The sequence below is a fragment of the Podarcis vaucheri genome (genome assembly GCF_965113315.1).
Source record: "Podarcis vaucheri genome assembly, chromosome: 9".
NCBI lineage: Eukaryota > Metazoa > Chordata > Lepidosauria > Squamata > Lacertidae > Podarcis > Podarcis vaucheri.
In genome coordinates this window covers 11018934-11040670 of record NC_138767.1, presented here as the reverse complement: position 1 = coordinate 11040670, position 21737 = coordinate 11018934, and the positions used below count along the sequence as shown (strand labels likewise).

Sequence of the window (21737 nt, the reverse complement as noted above, 5' to 3'; positions counted from 1 at the left end):
ACTCTCAGAGAATGAAAAGCTTTGCCAAAGGTCATGAAAAGCATCTGAAATATGTATCCTAATAGTTGCTCTTTTTTCCGTTGCGTTTTATTACATTTCTGAAAATTTCACATACACATTTCTATACATAATAGATTTTTCTTTTGTCAACTTCCCATCCCATTTTTCCAAGGTGGTTTTTTTTTCTCCTCTGCGCCTTATCTTCTCTCTCTTATATCATGACAATAATACAATCATCTCTAATTCCTTCTGATGTTCATAGTTCGAATCCTGCTCGGAAATTCACTGTACCGTAAAACTTATTTAAACAGTCCTAATAGTTGCTCCTTATTTGCTTCGTCAACATTGACCAAACCACCATGAGTCAGGTCACTCAGTCTTGTTTTGCTACCCTTTACAGGCTTCTCCTAGGACAAAAGGGAGGTGGAGAATTGGACACCTTTCACCTCAGGGCTTGTATTCAGTCATGAAGGTTAAAATACCTAAGAATAGCTCAGCAAAAAAACAACAACCAATGCCACTCCAACATCAGAGATGCAGGCAGAACACACAGGGGAAGGGGGACCAAATCTAAGCTTAAGGAGTTGTTGTTTAGTTGTTTAGTCGTGTCTGACTCTTCATGACCCCATGGACCAGAGCACGCGAGGCACTCCTGTCTTCCCCTGCCTCCCGCAGTTTGGTCAGACTCATATTCGTAGCTTCGAGAACACTGTCCAACCATCTCGTCCTCTGTCGTCCCCTTCTCCTTGTGCCCTCCATCTTTCCCAACATCAGGGTCTTTTCCAGGGAGTCTTCTCTTCTCATGAGGTGGCCAAAGTATTGGAGCCTCAGCTTCACAATCTGTCCTTCCAGTGAGCACTCAGGGCTGATTTCCTTCAGAATGGAGAGGTTTGATCTTCTTGCAGTCCATGGGACTCTCAAGAGTCTCCTCCAGCACCATCATTCAAAAGCATGGATTCTTTGGCGATCAGCCTTCTTTATGGTCCGGTTCTCACTTCCATACATCACTACTGGGAAAACCATAGCTTTGACTATACGGACCTTTGTTGGCAAAGTGATGTCTCTGCTTTTTAGGATGCTGTCTGGATTTGTCATTGCTTTTCTCCCAAAGCTAGAGGAGTAAGGCTGGGAAAGAGATGTTTCTGTTACAAGAGCCTGTATCAGCAGGTGAGTTATACAAGTTATATAAGTATAGTGGTACCTCGGGTTAAGTACTTAATTCGTTCCAGAGGTCCATACTTAACCTGAAACTGTTCTTAACCTGAAGCACCACTTTAGCTAATGGGTCCTCCTGCTGCCGCCGCGCCGCCAGAGCACGATTTCTGTTCTCATCCTGAAGCAAAGTTCTCAACCTGAAGCACTATTTCTGGGTTAGCGGAGTCTGTAACCTGAAGCGTATGTAACTGTATCAAAGAGCCACGTAGGTTTGCTTCCCTTCTCCATAGTCTTCTCTCGTCAACAGAACCAGAAGAGATTCTCTTTCTGCGCCAACAAGAATAAATGTACAGGTTGTTTCAAGTCTCAGTGACATCTACGCTGGCTTGGACATGTCCCCAGAATGGAAGATGGCAAGATCCCCAAGGACGTTCTCTGCGGGGAACTGGCTTCTGGCACCAGGCCCGTTGGCAGACCAACTTTGTATGCTACAAAGATGTCTGCCAACATGACATGAAGGCTGCCAACATCAACCCTGCCCTGTAGGAATCCCTTACAGATGACTGCAGTGCATGGAGACAGGCAGGTTGTGTGTCCACAGCAGTGACCAGAGGAAGAATGACTGCTGGGAGGAACGCAGAGAGAAGAAACACCATGGTGCATCTGCAGAGGCACAAACAGATGCCTTCGTCTGCCCCAGCTGCAACAAAACTTGTCTCTTCTGTATTGGTCTCTCCAGCCACAGAAGCACTGTAATTCTCCAACGGTTTGACTTTACCTCCAAAGGTGCACTCCTCCATTGTCTCCCAAGACAGACAGATGCCAACCAGCCAGCCAATCCTGGTTAGCATGCTCTGCATGGTAACGTTTCATTTTCCAGTATGTCCTGCTGCAATATCATTTGCTGTGCAAATACCACTATAGTGACACCTCGCTGCAATTTACAAGAACTGCAAACATTAGAACCATTTTATGAGCAGCGATTCTCCACCTCTAGCTGGACGGCAGATTGTTGTAAAGGTGCCTCCGTCACTCATTCTCCCTGCAGCTTCCGACCACACCGAAGTCTCAGAACCAGTCTTGAAGCCTCAATAAAAATGGTGTGATAAGAACCCCATCTTGAATTAAATTGAAAAGTACATAGGAAGTCTCAAGGGTTGAACAAAGAGACTTGGAGGGACGAGGCCTGATGTTCCCCACTTCTACAAAACTGTTCAAATCCTTTATGAGATTTCACCTCCTACTTTTATTTTATTTTTTAATCATATTTATTAAAATTTCCAATAATAACAGAATAGAAAAAATAGAAAAGATAAAGAAAAGAAAGAAAAAGAAAGACCAATTTTAAACCCTTATTTTCATAACCTTCTTTCTGGGACTCCCTCCTTCCCCTCCCGACTGTATTCCCCTTTCCCTAAGTTGGTTCCACAAGCTCTCATTCCCAATTTAAACCTAATATGTTATACCTATTAGCCAATTTAAATTACAATCTTAGCATCACTCCTCATCTTTAACAAAATAGAAAAAAGATTTCCCCCCAAGATCTACCCCGTTTCCTTCCACGAATTCCCCCCCCTTTTTTTTTTCAAAACATGTTGGATCAAAATACCAAAGTTATATAGAAAGATAAAAGATAAAAGATAGAAAAAGATTCAAAAAGTTGGTTACATAGCCTTTGGATTCTAAAATTCCCCCTCCCTTCCCCGGTTTGGATTCCCCATGTCCATCAGTCTGTATGTTGTCGGCCTGGAGGTCTCAAGTCCACAGGCAAATTTTTCTCAATCCATCTTGCCGGTTTTCTTTAATTTTGCTTATTTTGATGATGTTTAACTTCAAAAATCCAGTCTAATAGAGGCCTTTAATTTTCCTTGGTCATTGTTACTCCTCCCATTGTTCTTTCCGTGACGTAGTTGGTCCTTTGCTCTTATGTTTCTTACTTTCTCAGGTTTCTGTCTTGTTCAGCTGCAAAACCATTCTTATTCCGAAATCTAGTATCTCTACAGAGGTTTGTTATTCAGGAACAAAAACTTACGTCCAGTTCCTTCCTTACTTCAATATTGTATTGTGAACACCTCTGTAGACAAAATAATATTTCAGTTTTGCTGCTTTCCCAGGAGATAAGACCTGTACACATCCCGGAGTAGTTTTCCACATACGCCACTTGTAATGTCCCGAAACCCCTCTAGGGGGGTTACAGTAAGTTTGTGTCCTCTAATCCAAAAGTCAAGTTGTTGTTTCTTTTCCCCCCGACATTTTGTATCCATATTTTTGTCCAATTATAACAGAATTAACCAGCAAAATACTTGTAACAAAGTCCTCTTTATATTCTCAAAATTTGACAGCTACTTTGACAGCTGTCAAATTCTCCGTCTCTCTCCGCCAGGTTCTCCGAATCGCCCCGGTTCCCGGGGGGGGGCTGCCTTTTCCCTCTCACCCTCTACTTTTCTCCTCCAGCACAATTCTTGTAATATCCCATCGTGGAATTGATAATTTTTGCCAGCAATAAACTTCTGAATCAACCTTGGTTTCCCAGTCCTTGTTTTAGCGTGTTTACAATCGGGGGGGGGGGACTGACTTCCTTTTTAGATCCCCCCCGCTCGTGCCGAATCCGAAAAAAATTCTTTTTTTTCTCCTTTTATACCCGGTTACCCAATTACTCACGGGTTGTTGTTAAGTGTCCGAATTTCCAATGGAAGAAGCCAGCGCTCTCCGACGAATGGCATGCGGCTGCGCTCAGCAGGGGAAGCGATAGACTCACAGCACCACGCCGCTCCCCGGCACCCGATCCGTAGCCTTTAAAAAGGCTCCTTCACGAGTCGGGAGGGCGCTAATGGTACCAGCCGAGTCCCCATGTCCACGGGCTCCGTGCCCGTGGTTTTTAAGGGTCCCCGCGTCGCCGGCGCGGTAGGACCCAGCCCCTGCCGAGCAGACTCCCTCCGGAGCTCGGAGGGAGTCCGCCATTCGGCGATGGTGCCAACCCGGAAGTCTCACCTCCTACTTTTAAAGGTTGTTTTTGCCTTCATAAGGGCTAGATTTTTTAAAAAATTTTGTTTTAGTGAATGAATCTTATCAGGGTGCTAAATTATATGCTCAGTACCAAATTCTGCACTTATATGATATTATCATGCCACTGAGAGATACAATTCTATGAAATCCATTAAATAAATCTAGTTTACACTGTGGAACACCTTACCTTAATTAGTCAGCTATGCCTCTTTCACTGTGAGTAGGTAATAATTATATAAAAGAGTAACTGCATAGTCATTCTTTAAACAACTTCTAGTCAAGCACACTGTTCCAACCCACTTACAAATAACATTCTGCCCTCTTGGAAAAATGAAGAGCATTAATTTGGGCAGATAAAAGCAAGCAAACTCCCTTTTTTGCTCTTCTCTGATTCTTTGCCCAACCAGAGACACAAATCTGCCCAGCAGCTTCATACAGAACAAACAAGGCTTCCCCCCACTCCTTAGATTGCTTCATAAAAACACGCTCACATATCTGGACTGAAAAACTAGTCCGTGACCCAGCAGATTGTGATTTATTTGCAACTTCAAACACCATTTGTAAACACAGCACTGGAAAAGAAAATGGGAGCACAAAGCAAACTTCTAACAGCAGCTCTCCTTAAATGACTGTATTATGTTACATGAGTGGCAGCCTAAAGGAATCAAGATTTCAAAGCCGTCCTATCAGATTTTTCCACCTGGAGTGGAACTCGTTAGTTTCAACCTCCTTCCCCCAACCTTCAGTTCAGGGCAGAGTCAAGGACACTTTTGGAGCTCAAGGGCCACATTATCTCTTGGGCAACCTTTTGGGGGCCATCTGCCATCTGCCACAGATGCTTAAGCTGTGATTCCTGTATTGCAGGAAGTTGGAGCAGATGTCCCTTGGGGTTTTTTTCCTAGTCTATGATTCTATGCTGACAAACCTAGACAGCATCTTAAAAAGCAGAGACATCACCTTGCCAACAAAGGTCCATATAGTTAAAGCTATGGTTTCCCCAGTAGTGATGTATGGAAGTGAGAGCTGGACCATAAAGAAGGCTGATTGCCAAGGAATTGATGCTTTTGAATTCTGGTGCTGGAGGAGACTCTTGAGAGTCCCATGGACTGCAAGAAGATCCAACCGATCCATTCTGAAATAAATCAGCTCTGAGTGCTCACTGGAAGGACAGATCCAGAAGCTGAGGCTCCAATACTTTGGCCACCTAATGAGAAGAGAAAACGCCCTGGAAAAGAACCTGATGTTGGGAAAGATGGAGGTGCAAGGAGAAGGGGATGACAGACGACGAGATGGATGGACAGTGTTCTCGAAGCTACCAACATGAGTTTGACCAAACTGCGGGAGGCAGCGGAAGACAGGAGTGCCTGGCATGCTGTGGTCCATGGGGTCATGAAGAGTCGGACACGACTAAACAACTAAACAACAACAACTTCAGCTGCAAAATGCAAAAAAAAAAGGCAAGAAATTATGACTTAGAAAGCTGTCTCTTCTACCCTGTCTCCCCACCCCCATCAGCCTTAGCAAAGGAGAAAGAAGTAGCCAGGAATGCAGACCATCAGATAAGACGGCCTTTAAGAAAACAGCATGGTTTTCCAACCTGTCTCGTTCATAACACCATGAGGGCCTTTCAAAGGCACAGCATTCGCCTAGAAAAAGAGGGAGGCCTAGAACTAAGAAACCCCAAATAATAAGTTTTATTATTTATGCCCCACCCATCTGACTGGGTTGCTCAAGCTGCTCTTGGCTGCTTCCAACATATATAAAACCCTAACGAAACATGAAACATTAAAAGGCTTCTCGATACAGGACTGCCTCCCGATACCTTCTAAAGCTTGCATAGTTATCTCTTAGGCTTGGGGGTCGCATAACTCCATACACTCCAACATTTATCCAACATTTACTCTTTAGGGATGCCCTAAGGTAAAGCAGGGACGTGCGTGGCGCTGTGGGTTAAACCACAGAGCCTAGGGCTTGTCAATCAGAAGGTGGACGGTTCGAATCCCCGTGACGGGGTGAGCTCCCGTTGTTTGGTCCCAGCTCCTGCCAACCAATGTTAATCCTGTCTCCTTCTGAAACCTTTCTCTCTCCGTCACTGTTAAATTTTTCTCTAAAACTTTAGTTTTCATCTTATTCAACTTAAATCCCGCTACTTATCCAAATTCTTGGATCAGTCCCAGTACTCTTTTGGTACTAGATTCTGGCTCCTGTAATGTCAATACCAGATCATCAGCAAATGCTTTCAGTTTGTACTGTTTAGCTCCAACTTGTATACCTTTAACTGTTTGGTCCCTCCTAATCATGTTTAAAAGAACTTCCAGGACCGATATAAAAAGCAATGGAGAGATTGGGCAACCTTGTCGTGTTCCTTTCTCTATCTTAAATTCTTCCGTCACTACATTGTTCACAATTCATTTAGCCTTTTGTTCTGAATAAATTGCACCTATACTATTTTCAAAACCTTGACCAACCCCCATCCCCTGTAGATTTTTCTTCATAAAACTCCAAGCAGATATTTTTAAGGCATCTCCAGCCACCACTATTTAACATCTAGGCACACACTAAGTCCTTTGAAGCCAACTGGAACATGTTCAAGGGTCTGTCTCTCTGACGTTCATGAACGAATATGCTATCGTCATGCAAGTGAAATTCCCCACAAGGTTCGTCAAGAGGGTTTGGGTGAGAACAGAAGGATGAATTGGAACAGAAGCTTTATGCCTCTGTTGAAGATGCAAGTTTTTCCTGCACCGAGCCAGGGCGTAAACCAGCATTTCAGAGTCAATTGTCATTTTTACTCCTAGATGAAATGCCCCTATTATAATGGCGGAAACCTGTGGATTGGCAGACACATTCTTTACAGAACATTTTCTTTCAATAAAAGGAAATTACCAAATTGTGACTCTTTTGTCAGTCGGGGCAGAGGAGCAGGATCTGATGTCAGTTTCCCTGTAATGATAACATTCTTTGGCTTTCTGCTCATGACAGTCAAAGATACCTGCAAGTTGAAAGCACCAACCGATTTCCTTTACTTTCCGCCCAGTGTGCAGGGCAAATAATTCTCAGAAACCTGAGACAGGAGCAATTTGCCTTCTGCAAACTGACAGCCATCGGATGATAATGATTACCTGTTGATTAGAGAGAGTATCTCCAATATATTGCTTATAGCACTATCATCTTGCACTAAAATTATCTGTGCTTTCTGATGATCAAGGCACATTTTTGTTCTAGATGCTGAATTTCAAATATTTCGATGAGGCTTGCCGCCTGAACCGGGGGCTTTCTATCCTCCAAACGCAAGAGATATTCCAGAGGTCAAACAAAGGCATGGAGAAAAATTCCCAGTAGTGTTCTCATAACATATTTATTTCCTTGATGTTTTCTCTGCCTATTTCTGAATAAACTGTAATCCAGTGTTTATACATTTGGACAAGGCATGCTTTGAATCAGAATTCATCAGAGTATGAATTTTTTTTCCCCCAGGGCTGACAATAAGATGGAAGTTGAAGTAACGATTTTAAAACAAGGAGAGGGAATTTCATGCCCAGGGGCCAAATGATTACTCATAATGATTACTCGTCATGTTTTTATATTATTTGCTGTGATTTAATTACGACATTGCTTGTTAGCTGCCTTGGAAAGTTCTGTGTGCTGAACGACAGGAATGAAACATTTATAGGGTTGCCATATTTCAAAAAGTGAAAATCCAAACACAAAAGTTGTCGAGCTTTTTAAAGCAAAGTTGTTAAGCTTTTCTTGGGGGGGGGGCGAGTTGTTGAAGTTTTAAAGCTCCTTTTTAGGACATTTTAACCAATTATCGGAAATTTCACCCGGATGCCATCTTCGACAGATGAATCTCAGCTATGGCAGCCCTACATTACAATAAAATGAAACCTAGAATAAAAAAAACACCCCTGTTTTTACCCTTCCAAAGATCACAGCCGCATCAGGCAATTACATGACTGTACATTTGACCATCATGACTTCCCCCAAAGACTCCTGGGAAATGTTAAGCATCATGAGAGCTATTGGGAAACCCCTATTCCTCTCACAAAGCTATAATTCCCAGAATGGTTTAATAGAATGGTTAATAGTCAATCCTTCTTCCCAGAGAACTTTGGTAATTTTAGCTCTGTGGGAGGAATAGGGGTCTCCCCTCAGCACCCTTGATAAACTAAGATAAAATAAGCAAGCAGGAAACTACCTCTGCTTCGAGAATAGAAATGTAATACTGTACACAAAATAAGGTGGCCTAAAACCATACAGTGGCACCTTGGTTCTCAAACTTAATCCGTTCTGGAAGTCCATTCGAAAAGCAAAGCGTTCCAAAACCAAGGTGCGCTTTCCCACAGAAACCAATGCAAAATGGATTAATCCGTTCCAGACTTTTAAAAACAGCCCCTAAAACAGCCATTTAACATGAATTTTACTATCTAACGAGGCCATGGATCCATAAAATGAAAGCAATAAATGATGTACTGCAGTCAAACAATCAATCAGCAGCTGAACTGGGTTCCACACAGTCACACAAAAAAGAGCCACAAAAACAAAAATGCAAAATAAATAGCAAAAACAGACAGACCTCAGTGTAACGCTCAAATCGGAAGCGTAACACTCAAAACGGAGCACGTTCGGCTTCCGAAAAAAGTTTGCATACTGAAACACTTACTTCTCGGTTTGCAGTGTTTGGGTTCCAAGTTGTTTGAGTACCAAGGCATTTGAGAACCAAGATACCACTGTATTTGAACAAGGGTACCGTTAGAGGCAGCAGGCTGCAGTTTGCCATGCCCTGTTATGTGGTACCAAGCTTGTATTTAAGTTTGAAGCTCGTGTCTGAAGTGGTCCTTAGCAAGGATTTCCTGCAGCCAAACATTATCTCGAGGGTTTTCCACCACCCTTGTATCAAATATGTGTTTAAAAGGAGAAGAACAAGGAAGTCCTTTGAAATACTTACTGGGCAAAAAGGTGTATGTTGGTTCATTTATTATCTCAGTCTCGAACCAGCCCTTTCGAGAGGCAGTTACTCAGCAAATTCTTGTGGGAACTGCCTTGGAAAGGGCATCTTGGTTCAAGCTGTTTCTTGAACTGAAGCAGGCTCCCGGACCTCCCAGATTTCTGGATGTTTAAAAAGCTGCTCACCTAGTGGCCCTGCAGAGGCACCAAGTCAACTCTTATATGTTGACCTAAAACCAAAACATAGGCCAGCAGTAGAGAGCCTCAGGCCTGGGGTCTCCTCACTCCTGTCTACTTCTGCTTAATGGTTTATGCCTAACTGGAAAGAGATGGAGGGGAAATTTGGCATTTCAAGGCAAATCTTTCAAATCCCCACTTTCTGAAACAGTATGTGAACTGAAATACAGTGGTGCCCCGCAAGACAAATGCCTCGCAAGACGGAAAACCCGCTAGACGAAAGGGTTTTCCATTTTTCAATGCGCTTCGCAGGACGAATTTCCCTATGGGCTTGCTTCGCAAGACGAAAATGTCTTGCGAGTCTTGAGATTTTTTTCGCCCCCCCCTTTTTCTAAGCCGCTAAGCCTTTAATAGCCTTTTAGCAGCTAAGCCGCTAAGCCTTTAATAGCCGCTAAACCGCTAATAGCGCTAATCCGCTAAGCCGCTAATAGGGTTGCTTCGCAAGACGAAAAAACCGCTAGACGAAGATACTCGCGGAACGGATTAATTTCGTCTTGCAAGGCACTACTGTACAGTCATACCTCGGGATGAATACGCTTCAGCTTAAATATTTTTGAGGCGACCCGGAAGTAACAGAGCGCAGACGCTCAAAATGATGTCACACGCATGCGCGGAAGCGGCGAAACATGACCCACGCACGCACAGATGCGCAGTCGTATCTTACGTTTGCTTCAGGATGCGAACAGGACTCTGGAACGGATCCCGTTCGCATCCAGAGGTACCACTGTACAGCCCTCCTTCGAAATTTGCACTTGTCTGAATTTTGCGGTGCAGCTCTCCAGCCAACGTTTACAAGAATGCATATATTAAGGGGAAATATGGCTAACAAAGGAAAATACCAGTGAAAATAGCATCCAGAAATGCATTATATTAAACTGCTGACAAAAGTGCACATTACACATAAAAATGTGCTTGCTAGGAGAAATTAGCCCTAAATTGCTGGCAAACGTTCATGGAGATGAAAACAAAAACCGTAAATGGCAGCAAAATGTGGAGAACTGATTTAAATTTAGAAAAATGAGAAACCAAGAGAACTGAAATCAATAGAACCTTTTTTTAAAAAAGCGAGCCACTCAAGGTTCTCTTTAGAGGAATATAAAGGGTTTTCATAAATTAAAGATAAATAAATCTCATTTAATTTATTGATTCTAAAATATCTGTCCCACATTATATTCCTCTAATAATCGCTAATAATTAGGGGATTCTGCAAAAAATGAGGAAGCCCATAAAATAAAACGATAGGTGCATACAGGAGAGGTTGGGTGGTGACGAACTAAAACACAGTTATCCACAACTACTCTGTCACAGCCAGAGGGAGCAAAACTTCCTCAAGCAGCAAAATGCTTTCTTCAGTAGCCAAATCATAGCGGGGCGAGTTTTGGATATTCTTACACAGGGCCAGCCTCCCTGCATATAGTAAAGCAGCAATTCAGGGGAAAGGCTGGGCTTTCCCCTGATAAGCTAGGCTTCTGCATGCAGGGAGCTCGGAGTTTTGCAGGAGCAGGGAGAGGAGTCGTGGATTTGTGCAACTCATTACCCACAGCCTGAAGCATTACCATCTAGGACTCAATCTGTGGGTCCCCAGATGTTGTTGGACTACAACTCCCATCATCCCTGAGCTCTGGCCTTGCTAGCGAGGGGTGATGGGAGTTGTAGTCCAACAACATCTGGAGGAGACTCTTGAGAGTCCCCTGGACTGCAAGAAGATCAAACCTATCCATTCTGAAGGAAATCAGCCCTGAGTGCTCACTGGAAGGACAGATCGTGAAGCTGAGGCTCCAATACTTTGGCCACCTCATGAGAAGGGAAGACTCCCTGGAAAAGACCCTGATGTTGGGAAAGATGGAGGGCACAAGGAGAAGGGGACGACAGAGGACGAGATGGTTAGACAGTGTTCTCGAAGCTACTAGCATGAGTTTGACCAAACTGCAGGAGGCAGTGGAAGACAGGAGTGCCTGGCGTGCTCTGGTCCAGGGGGTCACGAAGAATCGGACACGACTAAACGACTAAACAACAACAACATCTGGGGACCCACAGGTTGAGAAAGGCTGGTCTAGGGAAATCTGCACTGCCCCTATAAGCTAGACTGGGCCCTAAACCTCTGCCCTGTTTATCCTAAACTGCGTGAGAGTTCTTAATGATAATAAAAATCCGTCTTGAGAAGCTGTTGCTATGGCAAGCTGCCACTCAAGACGGCCGAGCCTCTGTCCTCAGCGCCGGGCTCTAAAGCTGCGCACTCAAGCATGCCTCTGGCGTTCTTCGCATTCCTGCGGCCTTTGCAGCTTCAGTTCAGGGCAGCCGCTGCCCTCTAGACAAACCCCGGGCAGGCAGCTGCTCGCCTGTCTCCAGGCAAGGGGCTCTTCCCCGGTTAGTCTGGAGATGTTGCAGGAGGAAAGGCCATTGTCCCCCGCTTCTGGTTCACCCATCAGGTGGCAAGGGGGGGAAATAAAGATTTTAGGTGGGGGGGAGGAGGGCAGGCAAAATAATTCAGTAGCGTGGGATGCGGTGCTAAGGTCTTATGAACTAGAAGGCTCGGACTCATTAGTTTGTATCTGTATTTTAGGGCTCGCCCTCCAATTCAGGAACACTGAGCTCAGCTCTTACCTGATTCAATGAATCTGCAAATTCTAAAAACTTAAATATAGTTGTTGCTTTTTGAGGTGTCAAACGCAAGTGTGGCATAATCGCAGCAGCAACAGCACTGTTGCTGCACATCTGCTGAAAAAGTTACATTTTGGTTTGGGTAGTACAGTGGTACCTCGGGTTACATACACTTCAGGTTACATACGCTTCAGGTTACAGACTCCGCTAACCCAGAAATAGTACCTCAGGTTAAGAACTTTGCTTCAGGATGAGAACAGAAATCGTGCTCCGGCAGTGCAGCAGCAGCGGGAGGCCCCATTAGCTAAAGTGGTGCTTCAGGTTAAGAACAGTTTCAGGTTAAGAACGAACCTCCGGAACGAATTAAGTACTTAGCCCGAGGTACCACTGTATATGCATTCCTTTTAAGTTACTATGTAAGGTTTCTATATCAACTAAATATTCCTTAGTCAGATGATAGCCCTGAGGGCAGCACCACTACTACTGTTAATAATGTTAATATTGATAATAATAATAATAATAATAATAGCATGTTGTTGTTATTACTTGTAATAGCAGTAGCAGAGCTGGTGGAGGCAGAACACAGGTATTGTGGCTAGTAGCCACTGATGTCTAGGTGTGCGTATTCTCTGCAACTATTATAGTGACAGAAATGACCTCTGCACCTGCTCAGGAGCACTTTAATCTGATCTGAAATAATTAACTCCAAGGTCAAGCCCAGGCATCTCAGAACACAATAAAGCGGTCCCGGGGTTATCTGTACGGAATTTATGTTGGCTTGTTTTCATATTATTGCTTAACGTTGACTTTGATTTTATGTGTTCTCACCCTGTTGTCTTCCAGTAAAAGGCGATGTATACATATGATTGGCAAATAAAATAAATGACTACGTTTTCTGAGGGGAAGCCTCCATCACACTGGGGCAATGCGTCACACCAGACAACTGGAGGTATCATGGCATGGACATACACAGAGTTCATTGAAATAAATGATAATAATAATTTTATTGTTGATACCCCGCCCATCTGGCTGGATTTCCCCAGCCACCCTGGGCAGCTTCCAGCAAAATATAAAAAATAATAAAACGTCAGATATTAAAAACGTCACTGAACACGGCTGCCTTCAGATGTTTTCTAAAAGTTGTCTAAAAGCAGAATATTTGAAATAGTTGTCTTACAAAGTGACAAAGGTTTCCTTTTAATCTCCCCACCTTGCCCTGCATTACTCAATAGCGTACTTTTGAATCTGGATCATTTACACCTTTGTAATATGAGACAATGACTGGTGGGGAATTAACAGAGGCTGGGTTGTGCTGGCATGCAAGAATTTTTCTACACACAATAGTTGTGATTTGGTATTTATGAGCTTAACTTGGGCATAAAGGAAGAATGAAAAGTTCCAGGTGGCTCTCTCATTCTTTCATCTCTATCTTTTTTTGTAGGTGGTTCTATTTTTAAAGTAGTGATTAATCAAATCACTATTGTTACTTCTATAGAGTAAAAGGGCCCCGCTCCAGGAGTCTGCTCTCACAAGGCAACTTGCCTGAAGTAATTGTTATGTTGTCTCTGGGAACTCCAGTTTGTAAAAATAATTGAACATTGAACCAAATGACAGGATTTTGCTGCTGAAGTAAACCAATATGTGACATCACTAGTACTCTTCCGAGAGTACGAAAATTAAAACAGGTTGTTGCACTTAAATCTCGCTTTTTTAAAGCACTTGGTATATATTACTTCACAACCCTGTAATACAGGCATGTATTATTGTCCCCATTTTACAGATGGGAGACTGAGGGACAGAGATTTGCCCAAGGCTTCCCGTTTGAAATCTGAATCAGGGAGTTCATAGTTCAGTCTCTTTACCACAGCACTGTATTATCTAGGCTGAATTAGAAGCTAGGTATAACTTGGGAGCTCCAAGTTTCTTTTTCTCTCCCTTTCTCTTTATTTTTCAACTTAATTGGCAGCTCTACACAATGACAGGGCCACATAGTGTGCCAGTCAGGGTTTCCATAACCTTTAAAAACAAAAAAGCAACAATCCAGGTGATCTTCAAGTAAGGTAAAGGGACCCCTGACCATTAGGTCCAGTCGTGTCTGACTCTGGGGTTGCGGCGATCATCTCACTTTATTGGCCGAGGGAGCCAGCGTACAGCTTCCGGGTCATGTGGCCAGCATGACGAAGCCGCTTCTGGAGAACCAGAGCAGCGCACGGAAATGCCGTTTACCTTCCCGCCGGAGCAGTACCTATTTATCTACTTGCACTTTGACATGCTTTCAAACTGCTAGGTTGGAAGGAGCAGGGACCGAGCAACGGGAGCTCGCCCCGTCACAGGGATTCGAACTGTTGACCTTCTGATCGGCAAGTCCTAGGCTCTGTGGTTTAACCCACAGCGCCACCCGCGTCCCGATCTTCGTGTAGTGATGGGCAAATCTGCAAATTCGAGTTTCTCATTTTGCCTAACTTAAAGTCAGTTCACATTTCTGCATCAGTTTCTGATTTGCCTTTAAATCCCCCCAGACATTTGTCAGCACTTTAACCTGCATGTATCCTGACAGACACTCAACAATCCGTAAAGAGCAATGAAACAACAACAAAAAAAGAAGAAAAATTCCTTGTAACAGAGACTTTCCTCACAAAAGATTTTAAGAATATAAGAACAGCCTGCTGGACCAAGTTAATGGCCAATCTAATCCATCATCCCGTACTCACAAGGGCCAACCCAGATGCCTGCAGGAAACCCACAAGCAGGATTCGAACACAAGAGCGCTCTCCACTCCTGCGGTTTCCAGCAACTAATATTCAGAAGCGTTACTGACTGCCTCCGACAGTATTGGTAAAGCATAGCCTTCTTGGCCAGTAGCCACCGATGGAATTTGTCTAATCTTCTTTTAAAGCCATTCCAATTGGTGGCCTCCTGCCCACCTAGCAGTTCGAAAGCACGTCAAAGTACAAGTAGATAAATAGGTACCACTCTGGCGGGAAGGTAAACGGCGTTTCCGTTTGCTGCTCTGGTTCTCCAGAAGCGGCTTAGTTATGCTGCTGTACGCTGGCTCCCTCAGCCAATAAAGTGAGATGAGCGTCGCTACCCCAGAGTCGGTCATGACTGGACCTAATGGTCAGGGGCCCCTTTACCCTTTACCTTTAATTGGTGGCCACCCCTGCTTCCTGTGGCAGGGAGTTCCGCAGTTTAACTAGATTAAACTACAAAAGACTACAACAGCACCAGGTAGGTTCAAGGAATGCCTTCAACTACTGGGCAGTGGGTCTCTCTCCCCCCCTACCCCCTCCACCTCAAACATTCACAATTTCCTACAGATGGATAGGTTCAAGCTTCACTTATATGCACCACAAAATCATTTGTCAATAATAATAATAATAATAATAATAATAATAATTTATTATTTATACCCCGCCCATCTGGCTGGGTTTCCCCAGCCATTCCAACAGAACACTAAAATACAATAACCTATTAAACATTAAAAGCTTCCCTAAACAGGGCTGCCTTCAGATATCATCTAAAAGACTTGTAGTTGTTTTTCTCTTTGACATCTGGTGGGAGGGCGTTCCACAGGATGGATGCCACCACTGAGAAGGCCCTCTGCCTGGTTCCCTGTAGCTTTGCTTCTCGCAGTAAGGGAACCGCCAGAAGGCCCTCGGAGCTGGACCTCAGTGTCTGGGTAGAACGATGGGGGTGGAAACGCTTCTTCAGGTATACTGGGACGAGGCTGTTTAGGGCTTTAAAGGTCAGCACCAACACTTTGAATTGTGCTCAGAAAAGTACTGGGAGCCAGTGTAGGTCTTTCAAGACTGCTTTTATGTGGTCTTGGCGGCCGCTCCCAGTCACCAGTCTAGCTACCGCACTCTGGATTAGTTGTAGTTTCCAAGTCACCTTCAAAGGTAGCCCCACGTAGACTGTATTGCAGTAGTCCAAGCGAGAGATAATTAGAGCATGCACCACTCTGGCGAGACAGTCCGCAGGCAGATAGGGTCTCAGCCTGCATATCAGATGGAGCTGATAAACAGCTGCCCTGGACAGAGAATTGACCTGCGCTTCCATGGACAGCTCAGCTGTGAGTCCAGAATGACTCCCAGGCTGTGTACCTGGTCCTGCAGTGGCACAGTTACCCCATTCAGGACCTATGAGTCCTCCACACCCACCTGCCTCCTGTCCCCCCATAACAGTACTTCTGTCTTGTCAGGATTCAACCTCAATCTGTTAGCCACCATCCATCCTCCAACTCAGGCTCTGGCCTTCTACTTTGAAAAGATAGGTGATGCTTCACTAAGAATCTCACATATCACAGCCAAACAGCAAAACTGCTGGAAAAAGTAGCCGCAGCATAGATTGAAAGATGCACATTGCTCTCAGATCTAGGATTATCTTTTCACTATGGGAACTGAAAACCCAGCCGATATATTTACTCGCAATTCAAAGTCCATCACATCATAGTTTGATAAGACATCTGATAAAGTTGTGTATGTTATTGGGCATAGTCTCACCCAGTGCAAACTAGGGTGGCACCATTGTGGACCTGCACGCCTAAATCAGGATTATGTCTACCCAGGTCCTTTAAAAACATATACAGCCCTAGGGAAGAAGAAGTAGTAGTGCTCTCTATCCCACTTAACGTCCATCATCTGCACCACAAAGATCAAAGTATTTTAATACCGATTAATTAATTTGAAATTGTTGGCACTGCTGGTTCTGTATTCACAGTACAAAACAGTGGATTTACAGCATCATTCCAGGATGGCTTGCGCTCAGTTCTCCTGCTCAGTGGATGGCCTTTCATGGATCAGCCTTACCTTCTCACAAAGTTGCTGCAAGTATAAATCTAATTAATAATAATAATAATATATTATATATACCCCGCACATCTGGCTGGGTTTCCATATGTAACATAAACAAACATAAAATAAGATATGTTTGTTCATATGTAACATAAATTTCCACCAAACGGCAACAAAGTTTTCTGGATCAGCTTGGCCTCTGAGTCTTTAGGTGGTGAGTCATCTTTAGACTGCTATTTAACACATTTTCATTGCAATTGATAGGAGTGAACTGTTAAAACTGTACCCCCTGACCCTGCAACAGCACCCAAACTCCAAAGCAACCTTTGCAGACATCTCTTCAACTTCAATATACTGGCCTCAAATGCCAAGTCACATTTACACCTCTGGGCCTCTTACACCAATCTGTTTCACTAAACAGTGTTTAACAGAGTGTTTGCCTGACTGCTTCACTGCAGACATCTTCAATTTGTGCAAGTCAATTTCATAACCCTGTTTCAGCAATCCTATTATTATATACAATCAGGGCTTTTTATTTGAATCCAGGCGTAGGTAGTTTTCCGTGACAGGTTTCCCTCTGGAAACTGAGAAGCATGGAATACAAGAGTGCCTCTAAGCATGCGCAGAGTGGCTTCCTCTCATTTGCAAATAATTACAACCATCAACTGAAACTCCCAGGAATTTGGGACAGTGCTTCTGGGTTCAAAAGAACAACTTCAGGTAACCTTCAGCCCTGTTAAATTACCTGATGCTTTTGAATTATGGTGCTGGAGGAGACTCTTGAGAGTCAAACCTATCCATTTTGAAGGAAATCAGCCCTGAGTGCTCACTGGAAGGACAGATCCTGAAGCTGAGGCTCCAATACTTTGGCCACCTCATGAGAAGAGAAGACTCCCTGGAAAAGAGCCTGATGTTGGGAAAGATGGAGGGCACAAGGAGAAGGGGACGATGAGATGGTTGGACAGTGTTCTCGAAGCTACCAGCATGAGTTTGACCAAACTGCGGGAGGCAGTGGAAGACAGGAGTGCCTGGCGTGCTCTGGTCCATGGGGTCACGAAGAGTCGGACACGACTAAACGACTAAACAACAACCATCCATCACTTTTCTCCCAGCCCAGCTCACTTCCAGTGAAGCAGCAAAAGGACAACAGGCAGGTAGGTAAAATGCGGAAGGGCTCTGTAACCCTCATGCGCACACCCCATATTGATGTTAAAATCAGCCACCTCAGCTGCTCCTAAGTAGAAGTCACTTCAGCAGATTTCCCACCACTGCTTCTCTATGCCAGCAGAAGCTACACCTGTTGAAATTCCCTCCGGTTAAAGAGACCAGAGCTCTACCTGGGCAGGGGGGGTGGGGGGAGAGAGAGAGAGAGAGAGAGAGAGAGAGAGAGAGAGAGAGAGAGAGAAGTGGCCACCTTTCTCCCAGAACAGCCTCTACATTTTCAAGTTTTACTAGAAAAGCCCTGAGACAGCAGGTGAATCATTTGTAGGAGACAGAACATACTATGAGATTTAAATCGTACACATCCCACGTCATGCGCAGGGCTTTAAGCCAACTCTTTTCACGCTCCAGGCGGCCTTCCTTAATTTTTAATCTTAAAGCCTCAACTTTGAAGTGACACCTCTTAACAGAACTTCCTTACCTCACCAGCCAAGGTTTCAAAACTCCAGCAAAGCTGGGCAAAGTCTCTATTTGTGGCAGGATGCAAACTGGTCACAGAGAGCCTGGACAATTTCTTCTGCTGTCACCACCGGACTACTTGTTTGTCCACTTTATGGGCCCTAAAGAATCATTGCAGCCGGCCACCTGGATTCCTGAGATTTCCACCTCCCTCCTCCCGAGCCATTGTATACGCAGGTTCCAGATTCAACTCTCCCTTCTTCTCGGCGCTGAGTTAAGCAAAGATTGCTTTACCTTACAGAATCCGGAGGAGAGTCTTGTCGACAGCCATGCTTGTTTGGAGAGGTGCTGAAAGAGGCAAAGGCGGCAGTGGCGGCAAAGCAGTGATCATCTCAAACACGTTTACGGGAAAGGAAGGGAGGAAGGAGGACTGAGCAGGCTGCTGCTGGTACATAAGGGAACTGGAGGCCGGCAAATCAGTAGCAGGCCAATGAGGCAGGTGGATTCTGTCTGCTGCCTGCCGGCGCTCAGAAAAGCCAACTGCTGAACGCTGCTCTTAGATTACTGCTCTACCTGCCAATTGCCAGCAGGCCGGACTGCAGATTGAACAGGAAAGGGGGGTAATTAAATTATTTAAGGGACTAGAGAGGATTAAAAAGAAGGGGAAAATAAAGAAATAAAGAAATGTAACCAGACAATGAGAAGATTGTCCAAGTGCTCCATGTGATCCGATGCAAAACGGCCAAGAGGCCGTGCCAACGTCTGGCCCCTGTATATATAGACTCTGACCCCTCCTCTGAATTGGCAACAATCAAAACACCCCAGCAACCCAGTTTAACCATTTAAATGGTCGGGATTCAACTAAATTTGCCTAGTCACTGGAGGGTGGCCTGTTCCCAACCGCAACACGTGCTCTCTGCTAGGGAGAACACGCTTTGCCAGCAGGCCGGACTGCAGACAAGGGCTGGAGCAGATGGAAAAAAACGGGAAGTGGCAGGGGAGTGTGAGTCAGCTTTTGCCAGGAGTTTTGGGGAATGCAATTATGCCACACAGAGAGACAGGAGAGAGGTTGGAACAGAAGTAAATCCCGAACAAGCAAACACGCCGGAGAAATGCAGCACCGTGATTTAATAATCATCATTTATTATTTGTACCCCGCCCATCTGGCTGGGTGTCCCCAGCCACTCTGGGCGGCTTCCACAAAGACAAAAAATACACTAAGATGTCACACATTAAAAACTTCCCTGAACAGGACTGCCTTAAGATGTCTTCTGAATGTCAGGTAGTTGTTTATCTCTTTGACATCTGGTGGGAGGGCGTTCCACAGGGCGGGCGCCACTACCAAGAAGGCCCTCTGTCTGGTTCCCTGTAGCTTTGCTTCTCGCAATGAAGGAACCGCCAGAAGGCCCTTGGTGCTGGACCTCAGCGTCCGGGCAGAACAATGGGGGTGGAGACGCTCCTTCAGGTATACTGGGCTGAGGCTGTTTAGGGCTTTAAAGGTCAACACCAACACTTTGAATTGTGCTCTGAAATGTACCGGGAGCCAATGTAGGTCTTTCAAGACCGGTGGCCACTCCCAGTCACCAGTCTAGCTGCCGCATTCTAGATTAGTTGTAGTTTCCGGGTCACCTTCAAAGGTAGCCCCATGTAGAGCGCATTGCAGCAGTCCAAGCGGGAGATAACTAGAGCATGCACCACTCTGGCGAGACAGTCTGCTTGCAGGGAGGGTCTCACCCTGCGTACCAGATGGAGCTGGTAGACAGCTGCCCTGGACACAGAATTGACCTGTGCGCCTCCATGGACAGCTGTGAGTCCAAAATGACTCCCAGGCTGCACACCTGGTCCTTCAGGGGCACAGTTACCCCATTCAGGACCAGGGAGTCCTCCACACCTGCCCGCCCCCTGTACCCCAAAAGCAGTACTTCTGTCTTGTCAGGATTTAACCTCAATCTGTTAGCCGCCATCCATCCTCCAACCGCCTCCAGGCACTCACACAGGACCTTCACCGCCTTCACTGGTTCTGATTTGAAGGAGAGGTAGAACATATTGCATATTGCAATCTGCATATTGATGGACACCCAGCCCAAACCCCCTGATGATCTCTCCCAGCGGCTTCATATTCATTCCACGCTTTATTACGTGGTAGTCACTGCCACCCCAAATCTCTCTATAAAGGGACTTGGGAATTAAGCACCCAAGAGGGCAACCCTTCAAGAGATCCCAATCACCAGGAAAGTCTGGAAACGGGACACCTGTATGTCTCTGCCCTGCAAACGTGGAGGTCGTGAAATACGGTGCAAATACCCCAGGCCACTTAGAAAGGTGAAATCTGATCCACATGTATTGGCTACACCCATAGACACACAAAAAGTGTAAATATGAGCTGTTTTGCATCCAGTGGCCATCGGGAACTTAGAGCACACTAGCACAGGGAAAGCCTAGGCAGTGCAGCATAGTGGCTAAAGTGCCAGAGTGGGATCTTGGGAGACCTGTGGCCATGTTGCTCGCAGGATGGCTTTGTGCCAGAAAATATATATGTCAGCAAAACGAAATCTAGACTTACAGTGGTACCTTGGTTCTCAAACTTAATGTGTTCCAGAAGTCCACTCCAAAACCAAAGCGTTCCAAAACCAAGGCACACTTTCCCATAGAAAGTACAGTAATGCAAAATGGATCAATCCATTCCAGACTTTTAAAAGCAATCCCTAAAACAGCAATTTGACATGACTTTTGATCCATAAAATGAAAGCAATAATCAATGTACTGTACTATAAAATAAATAAGACAGTATTGTATATGATAAAAATTAATTATTATTTTTTTTCTTACCTGCACTGATGATAGTCATTGTTTGGATGGGGGGCTTTTATCCATTTCCGCAGTCACACAATCAATCAATCAATCAATCAATCAGTAGCTGAACTGGGTTCCACACAGTCACAAAAACAAATTAACCGACAAAGCCTCAAAAACAAAAACACAAAATAAATAGCAAAAACAAAAGCACCAAACTTAATCCACATGATTTCCAGAATGTTTGAAAACCAAGGCACAGCTTCTGATTGGTCCAGGAGCCCCGGAAACAATAGCCGAAAAACATTTGAAAACGGTTGAAAACTTACTTCCAGGGTTTTGGCGTTTGAGAATCAAGGCCACTATACCAATATAGATAGATGATAGATAGATAGATAGATAGATAGATAGATAGATAGATAGATAGATAGATAGATAGAGAGAGAGAGATATATAATGTGTGAACACCATTATGTCCGTCATTGCACACAACTGCCACCAGATTTACATTGTGGGTTTTCAAAACCCAGCCATAGAAAAGTGATCATGTGCACACTTCCCATTTGGCAGCTTTCTATGTTTACC

General features: G+C 44.6%; 1 protein-coding gene across 2 annotated transcripts in view; it reads right to left on the bottom strand.

The window, feature by feature from the left end:
* Positions 1-21737, bottom strand: part of SHROOM3 (shroom family member 3) — a 229511-nt gene that overhangs the window by 142235 nt on the left and 65539 nt on the right. Inside the window, exon 1 of one of the 2 annotated variants that reach the window (XM_082236258.1) lies at positions 18654-18747. The exons of the other annotated variant lie outside the window; for it this stretch is intronic. The gene's annotated coding sequence lies outside the window, so the exon portion shown is untranslated. Of the gene's footprint in view, positions 1-18653; positions 18748-21737 lie in introns of those variants that run through there. 2 annotated transcript variants of the gene reach the window in all.